The following is an 8641-nucleotide window of genomic DNA, read 5'->3' as shown; positions in this document are numbered from 1 at the left end:
GTTTAAGTCTGGCTGCAGTGGCAGGTCTAATTCTCCCATGCAAAGAAAAAGTAGACTCCTCTATTATTGATTCCACATTGGCTTTTGTTGAGCGTACAGCCATGGCAATGTCATGTCTCTATTATTTTATCATGAATGTATTGTGTGTCTTGGCAATGCTGGATTCTTTCATCCTGTTTTGTCTGCTTCAACTCTGTCAAAGTTGTTCCATTGTTATTTTCATCCCTATTAGTGTGGAGTTGCTGAAGGGTACTAGTGGTTCCCCCTTACGAAGACAGTTGGTTCATGGTTCTGGGATTGTTTTGCAAAATCTTCCATGAAATACATATGCCCGGAACCCTTAGATGGGTTGGCAGCATGATAGAACTTGGGCCAGAGCCATACCTTATCAGAGCCACAGAAGCTTTTGTTCTTTCCCTCACTCCTGTAGCTAATTACTGGGGCAAAGACTGTATACTGATTGTAATAAAAAGTGGAGGTTTTTCAGGGAGCAAGCAAGAGAGACTGTTGTTTGTCCTAGCTCCTCCCTGCTGCAGCAAGGGCCTCAATAAAGCCTTTCCTGAATTTCTAATCTGGCCTGGGATCAATTTCTATTGCTGAAGGCAGACAACCACCCTGGTTGGTAGCATTTTATGGCACCCAGTATGGGGCTTGTCCCCTACTGAGGAAAGGATCTGGGCACCCAGGGGACACCTAACACAGCCTCCCCATCAGTGACAAGCAGCAACCTGAACCACCCATTTCAGAGTCACCCGTTTGTTAACTCTGCATCCCTGGTCCCCGAGGCCTAATTCCCCCCACTTAGACAGCGCCTCCCTTTGTACTTTTCCCTCACCATTTTCCCTCTCCCACTGCTGAAATCTCTCTGCTTCTGTGTCCTCTCCTCTCTCTCTGTCCCCTCTTACTTCTGTCATTCTGAGAGTATGGTTATCAGGCAGCTACAGAGTCACTCCTCCCAGCTGGTAAGAGCTGCTCCCTCTGGCCTGGAAAGGCTCACCTTGATGGGTGACAAGCAGAGAAGGGAGAGACTTAACTCATACCCTGCAGACCTTGGTCCAGGGCCTCCCCACTGTCGGAAGCTTTATGAGAGGGATACAGGTTCAAACCTCATATTGTGTAGTGGCTGGAAATTGATCCTCCCAATATTCTCACCTTTATTTTCCTGCTGCCAAGAGAAGTCTAATTGGGAACAGGCTGAGGATTCCTATGTACTGGTGTACAAGTGGGTGAGAGTCTCTCCTCTGGCTTGCAGTCCCACCCAGAACATATACCTGTCTGGTTTCCAGGCTTGATCACCCTGGAGGGCAGTGGACAGGGTACTCCCCTCTTCACAGCCCTTTCTGGAAGCATGCAGGTTGGTGCCTGAATAGACACCTGCAGGGGGTGGGTGGGAATGGCAATGTTTCTCTGTGTCTCTTTCTCTTTTTCTGTCTTTTCTGTCCCTCCCCCTTTACATCTCCCTTGGTCTTCACCCCTATACTCCAGTCCCCTTTATCCTGAAAACTTCTTGTTTGTCTCTAAGTTTTGACATTGGTATCATTGTTTCTGGTGTAGTTTTGTCTGTCCAATTGCTCCTGCAAGTCTCTGCCAACATTGTGAGCACAGTGGAGCACTTCCTCTGTTCATGGAGTTCTCCATGCAAGAATTCTGGAGTGGGTTGCCATGCCCTTCTCCAGGTTGAAATACAGACACAGCCCATATTTCCTGGAACTCCATTCTTTGGTTACTTAGTGGGATTTTAAAGAACAAAAAGAAAAGACAGGAGCTTGTGTTCTCCTTCTTCTGCTCTTGCAATGTAATTATTCTGACTGGGCTCTCAGGAAATATTTGATTCAACTGTAGTCTCCCAGACTGAGGAGGGAAAAGGCCATTTTAAATTCAGGTGGGAAAACTATGAGATCTCTGGCTCTGTAGAAATATACTTGTCTAGTTTAAACCTGTGGCTTTAATACAGACTTTTCAGAGTTATCAATATAAAGAATAATACTTTCACTGCACCTAAAATTACATGAAGTCAATAAGTACATTTTGTTTCTGTTGTAAAACCTGCCAACAGGGAAATAACCTGATATGATTAAATTTTTAAGTAAATGTAACTTGTATAAGTTTTTGTAAACTATAACAATAATTATGTTTTGGAAACATCCATCTAAATTAGTCTCTCTAAATTTTGATAAATTTGAAACTAAGTTAAATGAGAATAATTAATTGGATATTCAGGCCATTTCAAATCAGGTAAACTATTATAACATTAATTGCTAAACAGGTCTAAGTTCTCATACTTTTGTTTTCTTGTGAGATAGAAGCTAGAGATGTTTGGTGCCACCTTGACATGTTCTCTGTCAGTGAATGGAAAGATAATGTAAAGGACAGTTCATAGTTTCTTAAGTAGGATGTGTGTTTTCAGAAAAGAAGGTATGAGGAGTAGAAATATATTTTGACAAAAGGAAAACAGGTGACTAGAAAACAGGTCCTAGACCTGGCCATTTCTGAGTAGGGAGAGAATAAGGGACATAATTTGGCTACAGAAAGTTATAGAAGGTTTGCAGAAGAGGAACATTGAGAAAAGAATTTTGTATATGGTCAGAATTTCTAGGATTGGGTTAAATTTCATTAGGTAAGTGGATTTTATAACAAACAGGCTGATGCATGGCTGGATTTGGTTCCTCTCTCTCATAAGAGAACACTGTTGTCCTGGATGCTGCTTTTGAGAACATTTCATGTGAGTTCCTGTGCCTTTAACTGATATATATTTATTTTTGATTTTTTCCCCCCAACTTAATGCCAGGAACATGTATTGTTTCACAGAAACCTATGATCCTATCCAATTGGGTATTTTAAAACTTTTACCAATTTTTGACAGACTCCTCAGATATCAAATTGCAATTGAAGTTCTCTTAACTTCCAGTGAACTGCAACATGCCAAGTTTCCCTGTTCTCCACTATCTCCTTGAGTCTGCTCAAATGCCTGGAAGATCCAAATGAGAGGTCCTAACTAATTGGGTTAATCTGTAAGGGAAAAGTTGGCAGGTTCTCAGAGAACTCTGACAAATTTAGGGATGAGTTTGTCAGGCTGGAGTTGGAGGTCTCTCTCAACTGGTAGGACAGCCTGGCTATTCTGGACCACTGTTGCACCAGGGATGAAAAGGAGTATATACTGAGAAAGTTGGGGAACACACAGATGACCTATCGGCCACCCATCCACATCAAATTTACCAGGTGGGTGGAGATGTAATCCCAGAACATGACTCACACCCAGACTATGAAGATCGTGTAGGTCAGGCTAGGATGAGATATTACATTACTTGTCTATCAGAAGGAATGAAAAGCTATGTGGCAAAGCCTGTAAATTATGATAAAGTCTGAGAGATTACACAGGAAAATGATAAAAACAAGCAGTCTTCCTGAGCCAGGGGACTGAGGCATTCAGAAAGGACACCAGTACAAACCCTGAATCCACAGAAGGGAGGACATACTGGTCATGTATGTTATCACCCAGGCTACTCCTGATATCCAGAGAAAATTACAAAACCTTGAGCCTGGGCCCGAAACCTCATTGTCAACCTTGATAGAGGAGGCCTTCAAGGTCAGAAACGACCTAGACGTATAACAAGGGAGGCCAATAAGGATAAGAGGCTAATGAAGAAAAAAAGCAACTTTTGGCTGCTCTGATTCACCTGCCGTGTTGAGGGGACCTTAGAGGGGTGAGAAGATCCAACAGATAGCTAGAAAGTCACCTGGGCTGAAACCAGTGTGCCTTTGTCTGTAGTAGGGACACTGGAAGGGGAAATGTCCTGAGCACCCTCTGGTGGGATGACTGAGGGGTACCCCTGACCAGCTTCAGTTTCTTGATAATTTCTCAAAGGAGATTCCTGTACACTGTCTGGTAGGCTTAAGTGCCTGCCTGTCTCCAGATCCTACTTGACCATCCTCATGACTCCAGCAGAGTCTTAGGTCACCCTAGACATGGCAGGTAGGAAAATGGAATTTCTTTGGACACCTGATCTACCTGCTCTGTTCTGACTTGACCAGCCAATCCCCTCTCCAGCCATGACTGAACTGTGATGGGAGATGATGGACAGCCAAAAGGAAGGTGGTTTATGTTTCTCCTTACGTGTGGACTCGGGTCCATTATCACTACTCATGCCTTTCTGTATATGCCAGAATGCCCTCTCCCCCTCCTTGGGAGAGGTTGGCTAAAAATAAATAAATAAATAAATAAAATTAGGAGTTATATAGTCTCAGGATAAGTGAAATCCAAGTAGGTAAAGAACTCAAACAGAAAATACATCTATTGGTAGTGATGATCCACCTGCTGGTCATCAAAATATTTTCCAGAATATCTCTAAGAAATTAGAAATCAGTAGCCAGGAGATGGCAGAGGAATAGGATGGGGAGCCCACTTTCTCCTCCACAAATTCATTGAAAGAACATTTGAACGCTGAGCAAATTCCACTAAACAACTTCTGAATGCTGGCAGAGGACATCAGGCACCCAGAAAGGCAGCCCATTGTCTTCAAGAGGAGGTAGGACAAAATATAAGACAAAAAGAGAGACAAAAGAGGTAGGGATGGAGATCCATCCCGGGAAGGGAGTCTTTAAAAAGAGAGAAGTTTCCACACACCAGGAAACACTTTATCCGGCGGGTCTGTGGTGAGGCTTGGAATCTCAGAGGGCAAAATAACTGGGAGGAAAAATAAATAAATAATTAAACCCCACAGATTATGTACCTAACAGCAACTCCCAGCGGAGCAGGAGCCCAGACGCCTGGATCCCCCACTAGCAAGCAGGGGCTGGACAGGGAGGCTCGGGCTGCATTGCTTAGGGTAAGGACCAGGCCTGAATGCCCCGAGGGCAATCTGAGGGAACTAGCTTGAGATAGCAACCCAGACTGTGGGATAGCTATCCCCAAAAGCCCTAACCTAAGACACCGCCAGCCCCGCTTACAGAACAAAGGACTGAGCAGAGCTAGCTGGCTGCAGACCGGCCCATCCCCTGCCAGAGACAGCCAGAGCTGGAAGGGGGCAATCGCGGCCTCAGAGAGGCATTCTATACCAACTGTAAGCAGACTTCATTGCTAACCAAGACTTCTTGGGATTCTGGACAGTCGACATCCACTGGGAGGGTCGCAGCCAGAGATCAGCTCCCCAGAAGAGACACAGAGCACACCTGAGAAGGCACACCGTTGTATACCCAGAAAACCAAGCAGCTGGGATGGGAGAGGTGATAAGTCGCAGCCTTCAACTGGGGGCGACTGTGCTCGCCAAGCACCCGGTCATCTGAGCTGCTTGGATCTGTGACGGGCACAAAACGCAGGCCCAACCAAGTCTGCACCTTTGTGGAGTACCCAAGAACCTGAACCTGAGCGGCTTAGACCTGGGGAGTGCATGCAACCCAGGGCCTGCGTCAGAGAGTTCCCAGCAGAGCAACCTAGAGCCTGAGCAGTGTAGACTGGGAAAGCACACAAGCCATGAGCGGGGGCAAATCCAGTGTGCCTGAATCACTGTGAGCACACACCACAGTGTATTTGTTTGCAGTGTTCCTCCCTCCCCACAGCACAACTGAACAAGTGAACCTAAAAAAAGTGACCACCACTGCCCCCCTTGTGTCAGGGCGGAAATTAGATACTGAAGAGACCAGCAAACAGAAGAAGCTAAAATAAACAGAGGGAACCACTTTGGAAGTGACAGGTGCAATAGATTAAAACCTTGTAGCTAGCACCAACTACATAGGAAGGGGCCTATAGACCTTGAGAAGTACAAGCTAGACTAAGGAACTATCTGAAAATGAACTGATCCCATACTGTCTGCAACAGTTCCAGAGAAAGTCCTAGATATATTTTTACTATTATCATCTTTTAAATTAAAATTTTTTAAAATTTTAGGTCCCCCATTACTCCTTTAATTTTCATTTTTATAACCTATTACCTTGCAAAAAAAGACCCTATTTTTAAAGAAAATTTCATATATATATATATTTTATAATTTTTGTGACTTTTTAAAAAATATTGTAGTTTTGAGAATCTAACCTCTACTCTAGATTTTTAATCTTTGCTTTTTGGTATTTGTTATCAACTTTGTACCTTTAAGAACCCAATCTTCAGCACCCATTTTTACTTGGGAGTGAGATCACTGGCCTGATTTCTCTCTCCCCCTTTTGAATCTCCTTTTTCTCCACCAGGTCACCTCTATCTCCCCTCTCCCCCTTTTCTTCTCTACCCAATTCTGTGAATCTCTGTGTGTGCTCCGGGCTGTGGAGAACACTTAGGGAAATGATTACTGGCTGGATTTGTCTCTCCTTTTGCTCCCCTCTTTTATCTTCCTGGCCACTTCTGTCTCCTTCCTCCCTCTTCTCTTCTCTATGTAACTCCGTGAACATCTCTGAGGGATCCAGACTGTGGAGAGCACATAGGGAAGTGATTGCTGGCTAGCTTGCTTTCTCCCCTTTTGATTCCTCCTCTTCTCCTCCTGGTCACCTCTATCTCCCTCCTCCCTCTTCTCTCCTCCATGTAGCTCTGTGTACCTCTCTGGGTGTCCCTCACTGTGGAGAAACTTTTCATCTTTAACCTAGATGTTTTATCATTGGTGCTGTATAGATGGAGAAGTCTTGAGGCTACTGTAAGAATAAGACTGAAAACCAGAGGCAGGAGGCTTAAGTCCAAATCCTGAGAACACCAGAGAATGCCTGAATCCAGGGAACATTAATCGATAGGAGCTCATCAAATGCCTCCATACCTACACAGAAACCAAGCACCACCTAAGGGCCAACAATTTTCAGAGCAATACATACCACGCAAATTCTCCAGCAACACAGGAACATAGCCCTGAGCTTCAATATACAGGCTGCCCAAAGTCACAGCAAACCCACTGACATCTCATAACTCATTACTGGACACTTCATTGCACTCCAGAGAGAAGAAATCCAGCTCCACCCACCAGAACACCAACACAAGCTTTCCTAGCCAGGAAACCTTGACAAGCCACCCGTCCAACCCCACCCACAGCGAGGAACCTCCACAAATAACCACAAACTGCCAGAATACAGAAAGGCCACCCCAAACACAGCAATATAAACAAGAAGAAAAGGCAGAGAAATACCTAGCAGGTAAAGGAACAGGATAAATGCCCACCAAACCAAACAAAAGAGGAAGAGATAGGGAATCTACCTGATAAAGAATTCCGAATAATAATAGTGAAAACGATACAAAATCTTGAAAACAAATTGGAGTTACAGATAAATAGCCTGGAGACAAGGATCGGGAAGATGCAAGAAATGTTTAACAAGGACCTAGAAGAAATAAAAAAGAGTCAATATATAATGAATAATGCTATAAATGAGATAAAAAACACTCTGGTGGGAACCAACAGTAGAATAACAGAGGCAGAATATAGGATAAGTGAATTAGAAGATAGAATGGTAGAAATAAATGAAACAGAGAGGAAAAAAGAAAAATGAATTAAAAGAAATGAGGATAACCTCAGAGACCTCTGGGACAATGTTAAACACCCCAACATTTGAATCATAGGAGTCCCAGAAGAAGAAGACAAAAAGAAAGACCATGAGAAAATACTTTAGGAGATAATAGTTGAAAGCTTCCCTAAAATGGGGAAGGAAATAATCACCCAAGTCCAAGAAACCCAGAGAGTCCCAAACAGGATAAACCCAAAGCAAAACACCCCAAGACACATATTAATCAAATTAACAAAGATCAAACACAAAGAACAAATATTAAAAGCAGCAAGGGAAAAACAACAAATAACACACAAGGGGATTCCCATAACGATAACAGCTGATCTTTCAATAGGAACTCTTCAGGCCAGAAGGGAATGGCAGGACATACTTAAAGTGATGAAAGAAAATAACTTACAGCCCAGATTACTGTACCCAGCAAGGATCTCATTCAAATATGAAGGAGAAATCAAAAGCCTTACAGACAAGCAAAAGCTGAGAGAATTCAGCACCACCAAACCAGCTCTCCAACAAATGCTAAAGGATCTTCTCTAGTCAGGAAATACAGAAAGGGTGTATAAACTTGAACCCAAAACAATAAAGTAAATGGCAATGGGATCATATTTATCAATAATTACCTTAAATGTAAATGGGTTGAATGCCCCAACCAAAAGACAAACTGGCTGAATGGATACAAAAACAAGACCCCTATATATGTTGTCTACAAGAGACCCACCTTGAAACAAGGGACACATACAGACTGAAAGTGAAGGGCTGGAAAAAGATATTCCATGCAAATAGAGTCCAAAAGAAAGCAGAAGTAGCAATACTCATATCAGATAAAATAGACTTTAAAACAAAGGCTGTGAAAAGAGACAAAGATGGACACTACATAATGATCAAAGGATCAATCCAAGAAGATATAACAATTATAAATATATATGTACCCAACATAGGAGCACCACAATATGTAAGAAAAATGCTAGCAAGTATGAAAGGGGAAATTAACAATAACACAATAATAGTGGGAGACTTTAATACCCCACTCACACCTATGGATAGATCAACTAAACAGAAAATTAACAAGGAAATACAAACTTTAAATGATACAATAGGCCAGTTAGACCTAATTGATCTCTATAGGACATTTCACCCCAAAACAATAAATTTCACCTTTTTCTCAAATGTACAC

The sequence above is a fragment of the Oryx dammah genome, unplaced genomic scaffold, assembly GCF_014754425.2.
Source record: "Oryx dammah isolate SB20612 unplaced genomic scaffold, SCBI_Odam_1.1 HiC_scaffold_6, whole genome shotgun sequence".
In the NCBI taxonomy this organism is placed as follows: Eukaryota; Metazoa; Chordata; class Mammalia; order Artiodactyla; family Bovidae; genus Oryx; species Oryx dammah.
Note: the sequence above shows the minus strand (reverse complement) of the source record.